The sequence below is a fragment of the Condylostylus longicornis genome, unplaced genomic scaffold, assembly GCF_029603195.1.
Source record: "Condylostylus longicornis isolate FDR11 unplaced genomic scaffold, ASM2960319v2 ptg000162l, whole genome shotgun sequence".
NCBI classification, from domain to species: Eukaryota; Metazoa; Arthropoda; class Insecta; order Diptera; family Dolichopodidae; genus Condylostylus; species Condylostylus longicornis.
The window spans coordinates 1,000,021-1,023,922 of NW_026578130.1; the positions used below are offsets into that span (position 1 = coordinate 1,000,021).

Sequence of the window (23,902 nt, forward strand, 5' to 3'; positions counted from 1 at the left end):
AATAAATAAGCTTTTAAAGTTTAACATTTATTTGTTAAATGTTACCTAATCGCAAGAGGTATTCATGCACAAGGGAAAACAATAACAACATGCTTTTTGCTTAGAGCCTTGTTTCTTCTTGAAAAAATAAGTTTTCATTTATTTACAAAATATCTACATGATGTTGGATTGCTAAAATTTTTAAAATTTTATAATGAACATAATAGAGCATTGTACTAATTTAAGCAAATTTATGAAAAAAAAAATTAATTTTTATTAATTCCTGACAGATCTTTCAAACTTCATTAATCAATTCTGATTAAAATTTTTGAGCAGCTTATAATCAAAATCATTGTTAATTTTTTTTTTTTGTTCTTATATAAAATCGTCATTTCCAATTAAATTCTAAAAATTTATTTTTAATTTATAATTAAAGATTTTTGAACCGAACAATATACATAGTTATAATAAATAATTACAAATATAAAATTCAAATTGTCATAATTCAATTATGTACCTGTTTTGCAAAAAAATCTTGGTATGTAATCGTATTATACAATATTGCTTGTGTACTACAAGTACAAGATAATAAAAATAATAATAGAATTTGTCTACATGAAAATATTAACAAAATTATAAATTCCTTAGTCTTGTCAAAATTGTGAATTTTTGAAAACCCATAAAAATGTGACAGTAATTTGAGTTAAAAATTGTAATACTACTCTCCAGATGGCTTTCAAATAGACTGCATACATGATGATGTATATAAATTATTTTAAACAGGTTATTGTTGCACGAGATGTGATAATTTCTCAATATAGTCTAAGAAATCATGTAAACTACAAACATTTCTGTATATACTTCAAATTGAATTACTTGTACTTCAATAATTATTTGAAAATTTATAAATATAAATCACAATTGCGATATAATTTAACCGATAGTAACGACTATATTCAGTCTCTAGTGTTATCATTTTTTCAGAAGAGGTTGCTCTTCTACTTTCGTTTTGAATTATCGAACTCAATATCCTAAACACATGCAATTAAATAAATCAAAAAGTTATTCGTGTATTCTTAAGTCTTAAATTACCGCATTGTACCATTACCCATTATGCATTCGAAACTAATTACCTAATCCGAATGATATTAATTTTTCTGAAAGTATATTAAATAAATTAGTTAATAAATTTACTATGACAAATTTTTTTTATTCAATAATTTGATAGGTTAGGCCCTCTTCCATCAAAAGCATATTATTCTTGAATATTCAAAACTTTATAAAATATTTTAGAAATAAATTTTAATTGCGAATTATGATGATAATTAAAATAAAAGAAAAACATTTTAAGTGTTTTATTCACTTGTTTTTTTCATTTATTTTAATTTCGTCTGATTAACATAGAAAAAATGAAATAGCTATCAAAAATTATTGAAAGGAAAAAAATCCCCGTAAACAAAGTTTATGAACTATGACGTCTTTAAAAGTCACTATATAAAATCTTTCAATAAATAAGCCAAAAAAAAAATGTTTAACCAGCTTAACCAGTTTAAAAAATTAATTTTAACAAAAGCAAGAGGCAAAAAAAATAAAACACCAAATTTTCATTTAAAATCTTAAAAAATTTTATTTTTTTTGTGTTTGAGTAATCAAATTAAACCGTCGTAAACAAAAGCTGAATTTAAACTTTTTAAACAAAAGTAAATCCTCAGCTTGTGTACTCATAAATTTATTTCCCAAAGTACAAGTACACGAGGCGTATTTAAACATATTAAAATATTTCAACTGCCACCGTAAATTTTTTTTCCTTTGAAAGAATAACAATATGCATGTGTTTATACTCATAATTTTTGATTGACCACACCTGCGCCCATCAATCTAAATTTTTTCATCTTTGATTTTGAAATATAAATCTTTAATACTCTTGTTTTCTATTTATATAAAAATCTATATTGTGTATTTTTATTAAGAAACATAAATAAATGATGTGCTTCAACACGGTATTTGTTATCCACTAAAAAATTCATATAAGATAAAATTACATTAAAAACATCCAACAGTATCATACCACGTCAAGTATACAAGAGAAACTTCAAATTACCGAAAAATAATCATTGAAACAGCTCTTATTTTATTATATTACTATCTCATCATATTCCTTTTAGAGAATATTTTGAACTCCGAAGAAACTGCACCATATAGATATTTCCATATAAGAGCGTATATTTGACAATTCAGTTCTATCATAGTTTGAAGCTTGTTTGATATTTGAGTATTGTAAGAACTGTCAAAAAAGTATGTTTTAAAAATGGCGGAATATTGTTTATCTATATTTTATTGAAAACCTAAGGTTTACAAATTAATTTTGTATAGGGTTACTTATTAATAGAAGACCCTTTAACTTTCTAGATTTAATAATTTTAAAAGTAAATTGCTTTGTAGTACATCCCTCCTTTAACGTTTTGAATGCAATTCAAATTTTACTACAAAAATTATTAATAATATTATTCAATTACTATTGTTTAAAAAAATAGAATAGCTTAATTTAAGGATTCAGTGTTCGAATCACTTGTTCAATAATTAGTTAATATGTAACATAATTGCTACACTTATGTCTTAATAAGCTCTTAAAATGACTTCTTCAATACGATAATACAATATCGCAAAACGCAACAAAAATATTTAACATAGTTAACTTTGAGAAAAACACGTTAAGGTTTTGGTTCTTAATCACATTTGGTTTTGATTTACACACCTGAGCAAAGTCACTATGTAAATTAGTGATTTTTCAATGTACGTCATAATTAAAATTTTTTTTTTCTTTATTCTATTTGGGAGCATTGGACATTTCCACTAGTCTTTTTAGAGTTAAACTTCAGCTTCACAAATCATTGGAGTGTGACAAAACATTGCAGTTAAATAATCGGCATCATTAGTCAGATTCATAACAAATATAACAATTATTGTTTACGGCTCACATTTCTAAACTCAAGTATAACATAGGTGAGAAAGTTAATCACTGTATTGATTCCATCAGTTTATATCTTCATTTCTTCAATCCATTTTTTGTGCTACATTCAGAAAATTTTCGAAATTGCAATTACTATTTTTACCTGTTAGTTGATAAATATTAGTCAAATATACTCAAATTATAATTAGCACATAGGATAAGTAACAAAAAAATACGCAACTCATCATAGCTATACAATTCAATCGGTATTTTTTTTTTTGTCGTTATTGTGAATTATCATATGTGTCTGTTGATAGACCTTGACTGTTCATTTAAACTTTACGAGATGTTTTTGTTGATTTTTTGTCTTTATTGAAATTTTAAAATTAAAAATACATTTTTATACATTTTTTTTTTCAATTTTTGAGCAAACACAAAACATTTTAACGAAAAAATTCAAAAAATTTTTTTACCATATTTTTTTTCCCCATAAAGCAACAATACTCTTAAGGCAGGTCACTTTTCAAATAAGAGTTTCAGTTTTATTGTACTCTTAAGATGTAGTAGATGTTCATTGTTTTCAAGATTTAATTTCTTAAGTAAATTAAACTTAATTTTGATACCTTGCCTGAAACGTAATTATATTAAAAATTATATGTAAGTTTTGAAATCGTTTTTCCTCATATATTTACCAAACACCATTTACAAAAAGGCAATATACGTATAGCACGAAATAAATTAAATACAATACAAACTGAAATCAAATAAAACTTCTCCTTTTTTACTTTCTCACTCACGTATGAAAAGCATTCCTGTTGATAGTGACAAACCTAAAGCTACTGTGAACTTCTGAATGAAATTCACAGAAGCTGTGAAATGACATTGTATGCGAAGTGACAAAAATGCACAACCGTTAACATAAATGTACATCCATATTATATAAATCAATTCACCCATACCTAATATCCTAAAGAAAGATATTTTACAAAATTTCGTAGAACTTTTAAAAAAACTTTAAAGTTTCTGAAAAAAATAACAGTATAGTATTAAGATTCGTAAATATTAATTTTAACAATTCTTTATTGTGTGTTTGTGTCTTAGATAAAGTGGTTAAATTTAAATTATAGTACAAAATTTTTCCGGCAGATGTCACAATGTATGCTCTTTTTATCAATCCACTTTTGAATTGAATCATATATATTCACAATAATATTTTGTATTAATAATTATTTCAAAAAGAATAAATTCACAATAGTAAATTTTTATTGCAACGACGCATTTTGAAGAATTCTATCAACTTTTTTAAATTTTTTTTTAAATATTTTCTAAATAAAGTAATATTGTGAACATAAAATAAAATAAATTTTTTTAAGAAAGTTGTATTTATGGTGTGAGTGTATTTAACAATATAACAAATCATAATGTTATGTATTTATCACTGACGAAAATTACTGACATAACGATAATCAAGGGCCCCTTACTATGTAATTCGATTTAGGTATTTGCAAAAATGGAAAGATAAAATTATTATTGCTACATTCCCATTTATCTTAATATTAAAATCGTCTTACAAAAATTTAATAACATAATATTAAGACCCGCCTGGATATTATTTTCTTCTATATATGGTCGTGTAAAATAAAAATTAAGTTTTAGTAAAATGTTTTTCGGTTGTTAAATTTCTTGAATATTTTTATTCCGATTTTTTTTAATTAAAAGATTAAAACTTATTTTTAAATTCTTCCTACATTTTTTTAAACAACCATAAAATAAAAAACAAATAAATCTGCAATGTTTTGCTTCATTTCTGTCAAATTATAACTCTCTTTTGATACCCAACTAAACCTCATATTTTTGTTAAACCAAAATGAGTCTAAAATTCAAATTATTTTAACATATAAATGACATTTTCCAATATATTCTACCTTGTGATACATATAACTTGACATTTACGACACTTCATTCAAAATAAATTAAAACAATTCTCTTCAAAAATTTTTCCTATTTAATAAGTACTCAAAAAACCAAAAATTTATGCTCACTCAAAAGAAAATTCCCATTATAATTCAGAAATGTACTAAAAAACAAAACCAAAAGCAAAACAAATAATATTTTGAGTGTCTTTTTTTTGCTTAGAAGGAAAATTTTTTTCTTTTTTTTTTTCTATATTATAAATTTTGTTTTCATCTTTCTTCTACTCTTTACTTTGTTATTTGTTCTCTTTCGGTCGGTCGGTCGGTTCATTTTTTATTTTATTAGTTCAGTAGTTTTCAAACGGTGAAAGACTTAAAAAGGTCCTTGCAAATTATTATTTATACAAAAAAAAAAAAAATAGTATAATATTTAAAAAAAAAATAAATAAAAAAAAAAAAACTTAAAAAAAAATTTTTTTAATGTGTGTTGTTGTTGTTATTTGAGTTTTTTTTAAGTTTTTTATTTTCTCTTTTTTTCTTTTCTTCATTTTTCATAATACACTTTTGAAATATTGTAAAAAAAGAAAAAAAAAAAAGTATAATAATAATTTTAAATTTTAATAAACCAATGAATATTAAAATAAAATTAAAATCGTGAAATTTTTCAATATTATTAAAATTTTTTTAATAAAAATTATAAATGTATTGAAATTGAAAAATACAAAAAAAAAAAAAAATAAGAAAAAAATTTTAGGGAAAAAAAAAAAGAAAAAATTTTTTTAGAAAAGATAATAGTAGAATAGTATAAATTTGGATATATGTATGTATGTATGTATGTAATTGCAAAATTTTCATACTACATAACAAATATATTAAATAAATTCTATATATACTTATGTACATACACACATACGTATATAAATTTGCATTATACTTTTGTCATTTCTTTATTAAAAAGATTATATACAAATTGTATATATATACATAATATAATATAATAAGAATATAAAATAAATATTTAAAAGAAATTTTTTCTAAAAAAAAAGAGACAAAAAAAAAATAAGAACAATATCAAAGAAAAAGCAAATCTAAATATAAAAATAATTGTTGTTGTTTGTTTTTTCTTTTTTCTCTGTCTATTTTTCTGTTTTCATAATTTTTTTTTTTTTTGTCTTCTTATTTTTTTCTTATTTTTCCTCCGTATAGTTACATATTTTTATAAAAATAAAATGTGCTAATAGCTAAATGGGTACGTGAAAAATTTTCAACCACAAAAAAAAAAAAAAAATTTTTTTTTTATTATTTTTATTTTAAATAAATTAAAACTAAAAAAATACCAGCAAGAAATAAAAAAAAAAAAAAATTAAATTAATTTTTCATTTTATTTTATTTTTTTTTTTTTTTTTTTGAAAAAAAATAATAATAATAACAAGAATAATTAACAAGTAAAAAACACAACAAAAAAAAAATTATTTTTCTTCTTCTTTTGTTTTTTTTTTTTTTTTATTATCATATCTTAATATTATAATTTTAAAGTGCAAAGAAAAAAAAATCTAAATAATATTTTTAAATTTTTATTTAAAAAAAAAAATTTAATTTGTGAGTGTGTTAATGGGAGAAATATTTTGAATTTTTATTTTTAAAATTCACAAATAACTCAATTTCTTGTTCACAATAGATAGTAATTATAATATAAAAATTAATAGTAATTAATAATTGATTTTCCGATTACAATTGCGAGATAATAAAATTCCTATATAACTAAAATAATATTGAATGTAAATCTACCTGTACATTACAATATTTAAACGTATATATATAATAAATATAAAAGTATACAATTAATATAACAATGTATGTATAAACAATAAATTCAAATTGAACATCAAAATGTCATTATTGTCTACTGTCATTTCTTAAAGTATATATATATATATATAAATATGTCATAATATACAAATATGGTTATTATAAATTTATATCTTAAATTTTATATACATATTATAGGTAATTGTGAATTAAAATTTATATATTATGAGATAAAAGGAGGCAAAGTATTATACATAGTACAATTATTTTATTTTAATTATTTCAAAATAAATTGAAGAAATATTTAAGTATTATTTATTATTTACTTAGTGCAAATATAATGAATTACTATTATTTTAATTCTTAAATAGTTACAAAATATTACTCTATTCACAATATAATGATATATATATATATATATTGTTAATAAGTAAATGGTATAATTTTAGTAAACATATTCTATACTACAATATGCGGGGTGTTAAAAAAAACTTCATTTATAACAAAAATTTTAAGAAATTAAAATTAAGCAGTAATACATATTATAAATTTAATTTTATTTAAAAAAAAAAAAAACAAAAAAAACTCAAAATCACATCTCATATGTATTAATGATATATATTATTATTTCTATGTATATGTTTACATATAGGGAGTGCATATAAACGGGAGTGTTGACAAAATCCTAAAATAGAGAAGGAAATTAGCAATAATTATTTTCAAATCCCAAATTTAAAATAATTTTGTACTCATTTATTATTCGTTTATAATTAAAACGTCTAAGTTTGAAACCTATATATTTTAGTAAATAAAGCTTTATACTTTAATTATTAATTGAATAAATTTTTTTAAATCTAATTTTAAATTGAATCTTAAAAATATAAAGTTCATTATTTTTCTCTCCTATATTATTTCACTTGACATTCATACATTCATATTTAAAATAAGCAAAAATACTTTCAAAAAAAAAAAATACAATAAATAAATAAAACTTTACGAAGAGAAAATGAGAGAAAATATAACAAAAAACAAAAATAAGACAACAATAATGACAAGAAAAGAGTTTCAACCTGTCAAAATTCTATCTATTAATTTTTTTTTTGCTTTTTATTATCCTTGAAGCAATTTTGTATTCTCTGCTTTCCATTTCTTATTTTTCATGATTACAATTTTGAGTATATTTTATATTTTATACCTATTTTATATAGTTGAAATATACTCAAATTTATAATTCAACTCATCATACGTAAAGATTTTAGAACAAATTCCCAATACAATATTTTCATAATAATATGTATATGTACATTCATTTCATATTGTCAAAAATATAAATTTCGAGGTTATGTTTTACACAAGGATAAAAATAATATATATTACTGTAGCCCAATATCCATATACTTAAGAATACAAAGTATTTTGCTTGCGGCAATACCTTATGTTAATATTAATATGCTCATTCACATATGTTTAAACGTTTATGTACATAATACATACATAATATAATTATAAAATATACATATAGTCAAATAGATATAATATTATTATTGTTATTTTAATTTTTTTTTTTGTCCTGTGTACTAAATTTATCCTTTCTCAGCATTCTCTCTTTCGTGTAACTTTAACAAAAAAAAAAAAATTTTCAATATTTACTTTGTACTCGTGTCCATATTATATTCACAAATCACAATTGTATTGATATACATATATGTAAGAATAAACGTAAATTCGTAAATGAATTATAGGTATTCTTATGTATACGGGAAGCAAGGGAAATGTAAAATATTAAAAAAAATACAGATGACGTTTTAAAGTTATCCTTTTTCCCTGTTTATCATCTGTTTTTCTCTTTTCTTTTTTCTCTTTCTCTCTCTCTCTCTCTCTAAAGCGCTCTCTTATCTTTTCAGTTTATTTTTTTTTTCGTCTTATTTGTTTTTTTTTTTTTTGCCTTGTTATTATTTATTTGATAGTTTACGGTTATTTTTTCTTATTATTGTTATTGCCATTACTTTATTTTATCATTCTTATTGTTGAATTTTTATTAACATATGAGGTGAGATATGAGATATACGAGTAAAACTGTATACATGTATAAGTAAATATAAACTATATAAGAGGGTAAATAAAAAATAACAATTTAACCACTTTTGAATTATTTTTTTTGTATTTTTATTAATTTATTTAATTTTTTCTTTTTTTTTTGCCTTCTTAATAGTTCAAGGTTTTTTTGTATAACTCAACCACTCATTTCTGTACAAGTCACTCAAAATTCTCTCAAAATAATATTGTGATTGCAAAAAATGATGTTTTTGTTGACACGGCAAATGTTTTCAAAAAAAATTTTTTTTAAATGTCAAAATTTTTATGTCTGTTTGTTATGTTAATTTGCCTTGCTCTCTCCCTCTATGTCTCTCTCTCTCTGTCTTTAATAACTCGATACTACCCCTATTTTTACTTTCATCTATAAATTTATTATTCTTTAAAAGTATTACTAATTTAATTTAGTTTTCCGTACAATTTTGATAAGGAGAGAGAATAGGAAAAAAAAGAGGAAAAAAAAAACAAAAAAAAAAGTAAATGTGATAAAAATTTGAATCAAGGATTTTTCATCATTGAATAACGAAAAAAAAAATTTTCTGAACATGTACCCTTCATTTATATATGTATACATTGTACATGTTACGTACACTCATGTAATATAACGTGCCCTTCTATAACTATATTATTATTTATTTGTGGAATCGTAAAAAAACTGAGAATATTATCCTTTTTCAAATGTCATATGCACATTTAATACTATAAAATATCAATGTTAAATTACGAGTGATAAAATTATATTATGTGTACATATATAGATATACCTGATATAAACATACGTGTACATTGAACATATGTATGCATAAATGCATATATATATATATATATATATAAGGTATGATCCTATAAAAGTGTTGGTATAAATATAAATTTTGTAATAGAATTGAGTATACATAAAATAATGAAATTTATAAATATTGTAATTTATGACGTTATAACTTTTATTGAATACACACATACGTATATATGTACGTGAATATTCAAAACTTTAGTTATTGTATGCACTCGAAATACATACACACGTATGTTCCAACTGAAATAATTTTTCATCTTTACTTGTTAATTTTGAAATTTTAACATGAGAGTCAAATCTAGATTATATTATGGTCCAGGTTTGACTTACTTAAAGAGCTTAATATACTTCTGTTTCAAGCAAACCACCTTTCACAAATTTACCACTTCTAAAACCAAAATGATATTATATCTTAAGCTCAATAACGCACTATAATACGACATTTAAATTCATTTAAGAAATTTCTCTGAATTCCATAATTCATCCTTTGCCCTGTCTTGCAGTCAAATTTCTCTCCCATTTCTTTTATATTGCATTTATTCTAGTGTTATACAAATTAAAAAAACAAAGAAAGACACCGCTGCTATTAAACCGAAAAAATTTCAGTAATACTCTTGTCAATTAAAACAAAATTCGAACTTTAATTGCAACAGTCGAACAAATAAATCGAATAAGAGTAGTAAAAATATAATAAAATCTACAAGTATATAATAGTGTTGTAAAAAAAAGAAGAAAGAAATTTAAAAAAATGAACAATGTTACCTAGAAATTTATAGAACAAAAAATGTCCTTTGGTATATCAATAGAATTACAAAATATAACAATAAAATTTAAAAAAAATAAAAACAACATGCAAATATCCACGGATATTTTGTGTAATATATATATATTTCATATATATATGAAAATATTAATTTTGTATAACAGTTATAATATATATAAAATTTGTATTTTCAAGGTAGATGACATTTTCCTCTCTGGTTTTTTTCTTATCACATTTAAATAACAAAATAGCATGAAATAAAAATTTGTTATACCCTTGCATTTATGATATACATACGAATATACTCCTATGATATATAGTGAAATAATAGTATATATCTAATTGTATAAAACTTTTATTGTGATCATTCGAATTCAATGTTTTTATTTGCTTAATTTCATTTACGATAATATTGACAATATTATTTGTGTATAAAGGATAATTATAACGTACATCCATACTACATGCATACATACATAACATTATGTACGTAATTAAATTTCTAATTAAGAAAAATAAATATTTTTTTTAATATACTATGTGCATATGTGTAATTTTCAAGTTCTTATTGTGTCCTTATTGTGTTCAGTTATTGTGATATTTGTTTGTTATATAGAAACATCAAAACTTTTATAAAATAGATTTGTGAAGGATTATTCTATTTTCTATTTATTTTCCAGGATATTTTTATCAATTTCATTTTTCAAGGACAATTTCTAATGTTATATAAACATTTCGTATAATTATATAAATTTTTGTTTTTGATGTTTTTTCATTTTTTTTTTTGTTTTTCTATTAATTTTAAATTAATTTTCTTGTATAGTGTTGAGTAAATTTTCTTTTTTTTTTTATTTTATTTTTATTTTATAGTTCAAGGATATATGTATACGTAAAAACACAAAATATATATATATGTATAATATTGTGTACCTAATATAAGTCAGGGGTGGACTAGAATTAATTCATTTATGATCGCATTATTTGTTTGATTATAAGTAGCTTGTTTGCAAAATTCTTATAATTTAAATTTAATTAAATTCTATGTATGTGTAAGAAACGGGATGGTGTAATTCTCTAGAGGAAGGAGTAAGGAAGAGAGGGATATTTGATAATTTGTTACTATGCGATTCAAAGTCATATAATTAGACGAAATTGGCTGCGTTAAAAATTGTGTCGCATGTGTAATATGTGAATGGGTGGCCCCAAGAAATTTTGATTAGCAAATAAAAATGTAGAATCAAAAATTAAATTGTCATATTTGCAAGCAAATTGCAAATATCAAACATTTTTATTACTCTATTTATTATAAGGTTAGTTATGAACTGATATACAATTCTCTTCAATATTTTGCGGATATGCATGGAGCGGCCTACAATAATTTGATTGAATTTTATAATAATTAATATTTTTACCGATTTTGTAACCAGTTTGAAGCTCAAGATAATTTTATTGTGAATATTTTAATGATTTGGGTAGTTTAAGTTAGACAAACAATTTTTATTTACAATGTTTTTGCCAAAAAGACCCAGCTATGGATCTAATAACGTCCTATAAAATTGAAATTAAAATAAAAGCTCTGTTCAAGCTGATATAATTGCAATCGTATAATTGTATTATTTGGTGATTATACGATTGTATAGTAAGTGTATTTCGCTGATACACAAAATATGAATCGTGCAACCAACCGTAGAACACGCCCCTGATCAAACTACAGTATATTCCACGTATTTATCCTTATTTTTATATTAATTGATTATAGTTTTTGAGTTTTCGTGTTTTTCTTGTTTTTTCTTTTGATATTGTGTTATACAGACACAAAAATAATGTGCGTACCTTTTATAATATTCTCTCGCTTATAACCCATTAAATATCCTTGATATTTCATCAAATTTTATTATAAGTTTTCAATATTCTCATATATACATACATACATACACATACATACTTCCATATTAAATAATGTATTTCTGTATGTGTGTACATGTGTATCAGCTTTTAATATTTTTTTCTTGATTTTTTTCTTTGATTTCTCATTATTATTATTATGATTATTTATAATAATTTTTTTTTATTATAAAATTAAATTCTTTTATTTTGCACTTTCATACATACATACATGAGTGTGTATATTTGTATGAATTTGGGTTATAAATATGTCATTCTTTTTTTCTTTTTTGTTCTTTTTTTTTTATTATTATTATTAAGTTACATGATTGCCATTTAGTGACAAGTGATTTTCTTTTAAGTTATTTTTAGAATTATTATTATTATTTTTGTTTTTTATTGTTTTTTTTTTTTTTAAGATTTTTCTTTTATTTTAAATATTCAATTTATATGTGCATTGTAAATGTTTGTATAATGCGTTTGTATACATACACATACATATATGAGTATATAAATCAAGGTACTTTAATAAACAGCAGTGTAATGAAAAAATATTGACACACTCTTTGGGGTATAAGGGAAAAAATAATATTTCTTTTTCTGTTTAACAATTCAACAGGTAAAATTCGAATTTTAAAAATTATAATATGATTTCCCAGATGATGATCAATTTTAAGTTAGATAGAGGTGATATTAAACTTGTGTAGAGGTATACTTGAGGTATGAGGTAATTGATCCGGTGGAAAACCTCAAATAACGCAGTCTCGAATAATATTAAAAAATTCTATACTTCACCTCTTTAAATTTTCCAACATTTTTCACTATGTGCAGTCATGTTAACTTGATTTCAGAATTTTTCAAGTTTAAGTTGCTATTTTGAGTATAATTTTATTAATTTTACATTACTAGTATAATTGATTAAAATATATTAGTTTTCATTTTTTGAGTTTAGACCTTTTATTAAAATGTTTATATCTTGAAATTCAAACTGAGTTTCGTGCTATATCAGAAACATAAACTATTTTTTTAAACGTTTAATGACTTAAATTAAAGATTAAAAAACTAGGCAAAATTCTGTGAAAATAATTTTGAAATTTGGCAAAAAATTTAATGAGAAATTATCGGGACATTTTTAATTTTTTTTTTCACATTTAGTAACAAGCCCTGTAGTTGTTCTTTCGAAACGTATGTTTGCTTGAAGATTCCACCTTTTCGGAATAGAAGTTATAAGCACAAAATACTTGGATATATTGTAATTTCGTTAAATTTTCTTAAAATCCGTGTAGATCGGAAACAGTTTCGATTTTATACTAAGTTCCGAACAAAAATTTAATTCATTTTTGACCGGCTACCCGACGGCTCCTAACTTATTTCCGAATCACCCTATACACTTTGAATACTTATCAACATTTTATTCATCATAGTGTTAGTAGACACTTATAATCAGAGCTTAATCTTCTTAAATGTGCCTGAAATTAGAATATACTAGATAAATAATTAACAATTATAAATTGTCTATAAACTTTTGCTAAGAAGTGTACAACAGTTTCAAAAATTAAAATATTATTAGTGTTTCATGATAAGAACGTTTTGTTTTATCCATAATTATTAATTTCTAATATATTGTTGAAAATTTTTTCAGACTATAAAAATTATATTGATAGACAAGAAATTTTTATTATTTTCTATTGTAACAGAAAGAAAAATTCATTTACACACAGGAAAGACAATAAAATCAACCATTAAACTATCAGGAAAAACTACAATAATTTTGACACTTTAAATGTAGGTTTCAATTGTTTGAAAAATTGCCACAAGAAACTGATTCTTATTTAACTGTCAACTATAAGCACTTATAATTATTATTCTTGAAGTTTGTCGACATGATTGAAATTATACTCGTATTGGAGAACATGCAAAATATAATTATGAATTTAATTATTCAGTAAAAAAAAATGTATAAAAATTATTTTTTTGTTTTATTATTTTAATCTTTCAGTTTCTTTATTATTTTTAGCCTTTAGAATTCAAATATTGAAAGAAAAGGTTAGCGTGCAGAAATAAAATGAAATTATTAAAATAATAATAAAGATAATTTTCATGTTAAATATAGTGAAATGTTAAACGTTTGTAAAAATTATTCTTATTACACAAAAGAATATTATGATTTCAATTCTTTATTGAAAGGAAAGTAAGACATTTTGAAAATATTACAAATATTACTACCATTTATATATTCAACTTATAATTCAAACACTATATAAAGGGTAGATCACAGAGAATGACAGTATCGAATCGAGTAAAAAATTTTAATTTAATATGGATTAGTTACAGCTGTTATTCCGGATATTTTATGTACCCTCTATAAGTATTTAAATTCTCCCGTATTTGCTATAATCAAACAATTCGGGCATGTTCCGAACAACAGTAAATGTTATTAAAAAATAAGCCTTTTGTTTTAAAGCATGTTGGCCCGCTTTTAATTGACTAGTTTGAACTAAATTAATATTCCTTTGGTGTTCATGTATTGTATATGGGCTTCGAAAAATTTTATTTCCATTTTCATTGCAGAGTACCACAATTGTATAGGGCATTTCTTACTGATTTTATGAAGCCGATTTCAATACACAATACATTTATATTATGTTTAACACTTTGATTCCTATAATATTGGGAAATGTTCAAATGGTTTTTAATAAATTTTACATACAACTAAACTTACCACTAACACATCCGGCGTCGCTATTGTTTTGGACGGGGATTCCTAGGTGTTCGAGAACTGTTGTCGAACTCCCTTACGGATATCTCCGGCTTTATACCCGGGATGGGGTTATTATAGGTGGTAACGTGGGGAGGTTACAATAAGTCAGGAATGGGGGGGTTCTCCCACCCCAATCGGGTCCTTTGAAATCTACAATTCACCGCTAACACATCATTAATTCACCGCCAACACATAATTTCAAATTATATTACAAAAACACACTATTCAATTCACATATCACTGATAACACTCATTTTGTTAGATTACAACAAATTTACTGGTTCACATCCAAAAACAAAATGGAAATATTTATTTTCACTTAGTATTTAAATAGAAACAAAAAATTAAATGAAAAAATTCATTCAAAATTATAAAAAAAAAATGTTTTCACTTCAATTCATAAAAGTGCTCTTACAAATATACACTTTTCTTTGGTATTTCAAGCACTGAATCAAAAAAAAAATCATATTTTCCTTAAAAAATGAATTTCTTTTGATTTTCGCTAATTTAATAAATTATTTACACCACTTATCTAGCAAAAAAAAAAGGTATCCAAAGTTCAAACTATAAAAAGAACACGAAAAAAAAATTTCATTTAAATAAAAATTATTTTCCTTTCATTACATTTTTTTCCCATATTGATTCTTTAGGGAACTAGAAAAAAATTGTTTGAACTTTTCTTCTTCTCGACCTCTTCTTGCATAACAACCTTTAAAACCCTTTTTTCTATATACTTTATATACAGTTATATACAATATTTTATTACATAGAACACTTATGCATCTATTTTTGTTTTTTGTTAGATCTTTAATTAAAATAAATTTTTTTATATATTAAAAAGTATAAATTCTCCATCCTCAGAGACCTTTAACATAATATTCAATTTACTTACACATTATTTTATTTAATTGTAAGCAAATTACTTTAAACTTGAATTTAAACTTTTCCATTTTATAAAAAATTTAAAATTTTTATTGTAATAGAAAATTTTTTACTTAATATTAACCCTTAAGTTAAATATTAACCCTTTATTAGTTAACTCGAATAGTGATTATTATGAATGTTTCATTTATGAACGTCTGGGTCACTACTCACAAATTATGAAGCCACCCTTGTCTAGCACCAGTGAAATTGAATAAAAGACAATTGAATTTACTTTATTCTTTATTCTTTATTAACTTTCTTAAGACTATAACTTAATCAGTATAATCAATGTACAATTTATACTTAAATATATTGAGAAAAATTATGCATAATTGAGAGTGGTGAATGCTCTATTGTACCTTTAGATAACAAAGAGAATTCCTATATTTATTCTTTCGATAAATCATTTTTAGTTCTTGTGTTACGAGTATCATACCAGGAGTACCGTATTTGTTTTATACAGTATATTTTACTTGTTAATACAAAAGTTATATTATTATAAAGCAATAAAATGTGAACACTAAACTTCACCACTACCTAATTGATCAATTTTCATCTAAATTTTAAATTTAAGTAGGAAATTCACCAGAAATGTGTTGATTTTTTCATGTTAATTAAGTATTTAAGCTATGTTGGATCGGTCGTAGAAAATCATTTCACCAGTATAAATGCAAGGAGAATTTTGTAGAGCGATAATTGAGGGGAGAATCGCAGCTCGTTTTTGTAATGCACTGAATAAAGCAGTCCGCTTTAATTTTTATTGTTGCAGAAGTTCTGCCACAAATTTTGCCGGAAAAAAATTAGTATACTACTTTGCTGAAGTTTTATTGTTTATTTTATTTGGAAAATATTATTATTCTTTAATTTTGGAATTTCTTACAAATAGGGGTTTTTATTAGCAGTATTACGTTTTTAACTTCCATTTCCGTATAGTTCCAATTATATAAAACATGAGTTGATATAAAAGCTGCAAATATGAGCTCAACAATACAAATGGTATTGTTTTCTCATACCATTTTAAAAACTTATTCAATTGAATAAGTTTAATTTTGTGTCAATAGCCCTATAAATTATTCAATTTCTATAATTCAAAAGATGTGCAAATTTTACTATTTAAAATTTATTCGAATACAATTTAATAATTAAAAAAATTTTTAAAGAAAAATTAAAATATTATTGTAATATAATAATTTTATTCATTGAAAAAAAAAAAAATTATAAATTCATAAATAATATCATTCATAAAATTTATTTTAATTCAATAATTCCGAAATGAATTAAAATTATTTTTTAATTATAAATTTCATTAATTTTCTAATTCACTTTTTAATTTTCATATTAAAAATAGAAAATTTTATGAAATACATAATGTACGAATGTAAATATACTTATATACTTTAATTATGAATTTTAATATTCAAATATTAAAATATTATTTTACACACTTTATCTTCATAAAACTATACACACATACAAATTAAATTCTGTATATTCTATATAAAAATACAATTTATTTCTTTGAGTGTGTACACTCATATTAACACTATCTATGTTTTCAGAAATATTCATTATACTTACGGTAATATTGGCCCAAAAATGACGAACAAGTCGTACGTTTACATAAATTTTTTTGTTCTATATTTAAAATTATATATATACAACACTCTGGTACATATAGCAAATAAATTTAATAATTCCGCCAATTTATTTATATATTATGAATTTGAATTTACATAGTGAGATTTTCACCGGTACAAGGAAATAAATTTTGACTATTTGATCTACATTTTTTATATAAATGAATAATGCCAACAAAAACATAATTGATATAAAAAGAATTTGTACAAGATGGTATGAAGAAAATTTTTATAAAAAATTAAAAAAAAATATTTAGCAGAAAGTGTTTTTCAAAACAGATTTAAGTTTGACATTTTCTGAGACAGCAGATATTTCGGAATCTGGCGAAATACAGAACGAAGAATTTTTGAAAAATACAGAACAAGTAAAGCTATTCAAGCAGGACGTTTTCGAAAACGTGCCGCATGACTATCTTTGAAAATTTCTTCTTTTCAGAAATTTCCCAGCTGATTTCAGTATGTTTTCGGCAATATACATTACAACTTTATTTAATAATTTCTTGACTGAAGTTTTTTTCGGAGACTTCGGAAATCTAACATCTAACAAAAATGTTTCGAAACAAAAATATCTCGAAACGAAATTTAGGCGACTAAATATTTTCATCAGTACCGGAGGTACTTAAGTTACAACGCTACGTTTCGAACATGAAAAATACAAACAAAAGAATTCAATTATGTTCTCCTCACTTATTCCTATTGAATGTTTGCTTCAACATTATAAGCTCAACCATAGAACTACTTGCATTTCTTTTTGTATATTTTTGTACATACATGTATTTTTTAGTATAATAAAAGAGTACGATTGTACTTTATAACCCTGGTTAAAATAATTTAATATTTAATCAAGAGACCTTCGGAAGTAGTGCCAAAAAATGTAACAATAAATTATTATATAGTATAGAAAAACTTGAAAACCACTTATTTTAATAAAATAGCATTTATATGCACTCATAAATTAGTCACTTTAAACATAATTTTTAAAAAATTTTTATAAAAAAAAAAGCATTACAATAAAATTCTTGAGTATTACAATATTGCGACAATGCGACACCACACTCTAAATTATTTAAAGAGGATTTAAATTTTTCTCATTTTCATTACACATATATACACGTATATTAAGATCATAACACTCATACTATAATATTTTATTTAAAATACTCACAATTTCCCTCTTACCTTACCCAGTGAATTACTGGGATAAATCGAACTTAATAATGAGTGTTGCTATGGATCACGTATTTGTAATTTTAATGAACTATGTTAGAAATATAAATGACGTACTTTTGGTGAAATTTCATCTATAGGTACTTAAAATTTCATTTGTCATCTCCATATATTCATCACTTAATTCGTATATCATCTGTAAAAACCAAAATATTAATTGAAATTAAAGAAGCTTTTCTAAAAATATTTTAGAATATTTCTAAAAATCTTCTCCTATAATCTAGATTCTACAAAATATAAAATTTTTTATCATAAATTTTATGATATTTTTATTATACGTATATCTTCAGTTTGCTCACTCTCTATAATGAAAAAAAAACAGATTTCTATTTACATAATAATTATTTTAAATGTAATGGGTGATTATTTCAAATAAAAAATTTTTCCCGACTATATTTTAATAAGTGCTTCATTTGAAAGACCCCAAAATCCTTCTTGTACATTTCGGCAGTAATATTACCAATTAGAAATTCAATATTGTTTTAAAAAATTGTAATGAATGCCGAATAACTAATTTAAAAAAGAGACACCACATACTTTCACAGAACATTATCTATGTTGGCGGCAAATGTAATATGAACATGGCAGCTAATTTTCAGTTTCGAAACAAGGAATTAATTGATTCCATGCGTATTTTTATTCGCATACGTTCAGTATTAATAATTCGGAATTGTTATGTTCAGGCGCCAGTAAAATTAATTGATATTAAGAGATATTGCAAAAATCATGACTAAAAGTCCCCCGTTATATATACATACATAATATATAGGTATTTAATATATGGAAATTTTTTTATTATTATTTTATCATAAAGAGTCCTTGAATATTATTAGAATTTAATAGGAAAATTTGAATGAAATTTTTATCTATATTCACAAAAAAAAAATTCCATATTTTTTAATCTTAAAACCCTTAAAATCATTTTATATTTTCCATAACATATTTATTTACATATACATATACATATAAACAATATTTTCCAACTTTTTAAAAATTATTTTATAAAATAAAACAAGAAAAATTGTATTGAAGGTACAAAAGTTCTAAAATTTTTTAATTCTAAAAAAAAAATTCTGAATATTTAAGTAAAATATATTATGTGTGTATGTGTGTAGGTACTTTAATATGAATTATATACACATATACACAATAGTATACGTGCCTATACATAGTTTTAAAATCAATTATGCCAGGCTGTGCATATTTCTCTTTTATACCCCGAAAATTAATCCAAATTATACTAATCGGAGAAAACACTTATTGCTATTAAAACTTTTTATTAGGACATTGAATAATTTTTTATTTTTCTTATTTTTATTTTTTCTTTATTTTAAAAATCTATTAATCTTCTGGTTTTCCTTTTATAAATTTTCTTAATATTATATTTTTCCTATATATACACATACATAATACATGTGATTTCTATTGAGCAAATATATTAAGAACTCAACAGAAAAATACGAGTATTTGAAAACTCAAACAAGTGAAAAAAAAAATTAAAAGAATTTTTTAATATACACACATAAAAAAAAAAGAAAAAGACGGAAAAAAAAATCCACAACTGCAAAACAAATTTAATATTTTCAATTAGGCTATTGAAGTGGGCTATAAAAACAGCATTTAACTAGTAAAATATACAAGCATTCTAGAAAAAAATTTATTAGAAAAAAATTTTATTTTTTCTTTTTATAATATTATTCATAAATCCGTGCGTATATTTAATTGTGAGCATGAGTGTACATGCATTAGCATGAAGCACTGCCCATAATATCTGTACTATAATATAATTTTATTTGTATACAGGATGTCCGCAACTCAATGGTACCCCTTAATCAGGGTGATAGAGTTGGTGGGTTAACTGTGGTGGAATGAGCACAATACAATTACAATGTGATAGAATAAAACTAACAAAAATAGCATTTTCGGTAATTTTTTAATAATTTATAGACTTATTATGAATGGCGGATTTGCCTTGAACTGGCGAATTTGCTAGGATTTGGTATTATGTATAGGGAATGAAATTATTCAAAAATTTCTTACACAATGGCTGGGCAGTACAATGAAGAAAGTATTTCAAAGTCGACTGTCATATTAAAATTATTGACTTATCAAATTTTCAAAGAAAACTCACGAATTCGCCGCATATTATACCAAACTGTCGAATTCGTCAAATTTCTTGGCAAATTTATTACGATTAATCTCAGATTTTCGCTAAACAGGCATCTTACTCCTGATAACACCGTCCCGTTATTAGAAAAACTCATTAATTTTAAAATGAATTCGCCTAGGATACTCTGTCTATTTTATTTTCAAAATTAGAAGTCGAAAAATGTAAAAACTGGGTACTTAATCAAAACGAGCAACTTCGACGTTTCATAGCTCTACTAGAAAAAGACAAATATGTACTCTTACATTTTTTATTCGTTGGGTTTCATTCTATTATCACATTTCAGGAGTACCATTGAGACTCGGCCACCCTATATATTTAATGTGTAAACAACATATTATTCTTAAGATCTAAATAAAAATTTCCCCAAAAAACATTTGTTTTGCTCTATATATGAAATATACGATATAAAGCGCGATATAATATCGTTTTTACTTTGATTCCCTAACATAATTTTTGTTTGTTTTTTTTTTGTTTTTTTTATATTAAAACATTAAACAGCTTTAATATATTTTAATTATATATAAATGTTGTGATTAATGCATCACATAATAATAATATAATGTAAACACTTCATATATATTTTATATACATTCGTACATTTTTTTATTAACAATTACAATAATAAAAATTTTCGGGAAAAGCAAAAATATTTATAATTCCAATATAAATTAAAATAATTATGTATGTATATAATTTTATTAATGTTGTACAAGCAGATATACATATACAATTATTTAAACTGACTGAATGTTTAAGAACTTGTGGTAGTAGTATGAGCATAAAATTCTAATTTTATTTTTTCATTACTAATTGTTTATCAAATTTTATGAGTATAAATAATATTCAGAGGATATATATATATATATACACATATATATATATATATATTATTTACATGTGCAACAAGAATCACAGTAATTATAACAACTATATACAAATATATATATATATATATACATACCTATAATAGGAAGAATTGAGTAACCATCACTTTCAAAATACTTTTAAAGATTTTTTTTTTCGATTTATTTTTCTTCACAAGGTGTTTAAATATACAAAGAGCTTTATATAATTTTTGTGAGCATTAAATGATCTATCACCACCTCTGGTAGAAAGAAACTACAGTGATCTAGCAAACGGAACTTATCCTTCAATCAAGTTTCAAACACCAGCTTCATTTCACCAGGTTTGGCGACCCATCTGCCGAACTAGTGCATGTAATAATACCAGTTGCAAGAGAATCCCAAGAGCCTAAGTAATGATGCAATACATACCATCGCCATTATTTTAATTTTGTTTATTAATTTGAGGTTCGCAAATGCACTTTAAGCCGGTCACTATACTATAACACCGAAAATCAGGACAGCTTTAAGCACCTTAGTGTATAGACAATAAATCATACTTGGTTTCAAACCCCACATCTTTTTAATGGCTTTTTTTGCACAAATATAGCGAAATACGTAGTTACTTTCTTTACTCTTTTTATAATGTTAATTGTAATCGTACTGTAAAAGACAATAATTTTTCTTAACGTGTTGTTATTCTCACCTCGTCAAAATTCTTAATGATACATCCCTATTACTCTCTTAATAGAACAGTTGTTACATTTTATATGTACTGTCATGTAACGTCGCATTTATACTCAACTAAATAATATAATACGCATAATATATATGTATGTATTTTTCATTTGATTCTCGCGAAAATATTAATGTGAATAATACCGAAGAATTAAAGTAGCATTATTTCAATTGAACACTCTGTAATTTTTTCAGAAAGCAAATAAATTTATAAAACAGTTGCAAAATTTTAAACAATATTGTAGCAAGCTATTGCCATAACAGCATCAACTTAAATAAAACAAAAACAAAATATGCAAAAAGCAAGAAAAACAACAAAAAAAAAAAAAAACAGAAAAATCTAATTAGTCAAAGCAAACAAAATGATAAAAGAGAAATAATAATTTTTACTCTCTTACTAAGTCTTTAGACACTTAAAACAATAATAATAATAAAAACAAAAAAAAAAAATAAATTTTATAATGCATTAATTATATGTTTAGCATATTTTTAGGGATACTTCAAAAATATTATTTTTTTTTGGTTTTTTTTTTTGTTGTTGTTTACCTACTCTTTATTATTTTTATAAGTGTGTGTATTACAAAAATAGTGCTGCCACATAATTTTTTTTTTTTTTTTGTAAATTAACATTTTGGACTTCTTTAGTACTTTTTCTTTTCTGTTTTTTTTTTGTTATTTTTGTGTTTTTTTATTTCATTATTTTGATGTTGCAGTATACAATTTTCATTCTTCTTGGATTTTTAATTTAACACTAAAAAAAATAACAACAAAAAAAAATGTATTATAAAATAAAAACCTTAAAATTCTATTGAAAAAAAAAAAAATTTTTTTTCTCTATGCGGTAAATATCCTTCAGAGTCCTCTTGACACATGAGCCAAAAAATATATAAAAGAAAAAATATAAATATAAAAAGGGAAGCCAAAAGGGCAAAATAAAATGAAAAGTACATAAAAACCATTTTATATAATTTTTCTTATAATGCAAGTTTATTTTCATATATACACACTCGTACCTATTATATAGCATGAGGGAAGAAGTACAGTGAAAAATCTCCGAAGATTGCGGAGTACAAAATACAAAAGTATTATATAAATATCCTATTATACTTATTGTTGCAACTTTTTTTTACTTCTTAAAGCCGAGAAGAGAAAAATGGGAAAATGATTAGAAGAGCTAACAAGAAAAAAGTAAGAAGAGTAAAATAAGAAAATAAAAATTTTGTGGATAAGTTCAAAAAAGTCCTTTTTTTTCCTCTTCTTCTTCTTTATACTAAATATATATATTATATGGATTCTTTTTTATTGAAACGAAGTTGGTAAAGGTTATGATTATGAATATTATATTTGAAAAAAAAAAAAAAACAAAAAACAAAAAAAAATTTATAAAAGAATAATTTCATTGAGCGGTTCTGGTCAGT

General features: G+C 23.2%; 1 protein-coding gene across 12 annotated transcripts in view; it reads left to right on the plus strand.

Moving 5' to 3' along the window:
• The first annotated feature begins 5,144 nt into the window (after positions 1-5,144).
• The window catches only part of LOC129616063 (MAGUK p55 subfamily member 7), a 65,477-nt gene continuing 46,719 nt past the window's right edge, over positions 5,145-23,902 (plus strand). For 7 of the 12 annotated variants that reach the window (XM_055531518.1, XM_055531529.1, XM_055531523.1 and 4 more), the window contains exons 1-2: positions 5,145-5,223; positions 6,049-6,091. The gene's annotated coding sequence lies outside the window, so the exon portion shown is untranslated. Of the gene's footprint in view, positions 5,224-5,301; positions 5,325-6,048; positions 6,092-23,902 lie in introns of those variants that run through there. The other 5 variants (XM_055531526.1, XM_055531519.1, XM_055531521.1 and 2 more) reach the window with 5 other exon arrangements.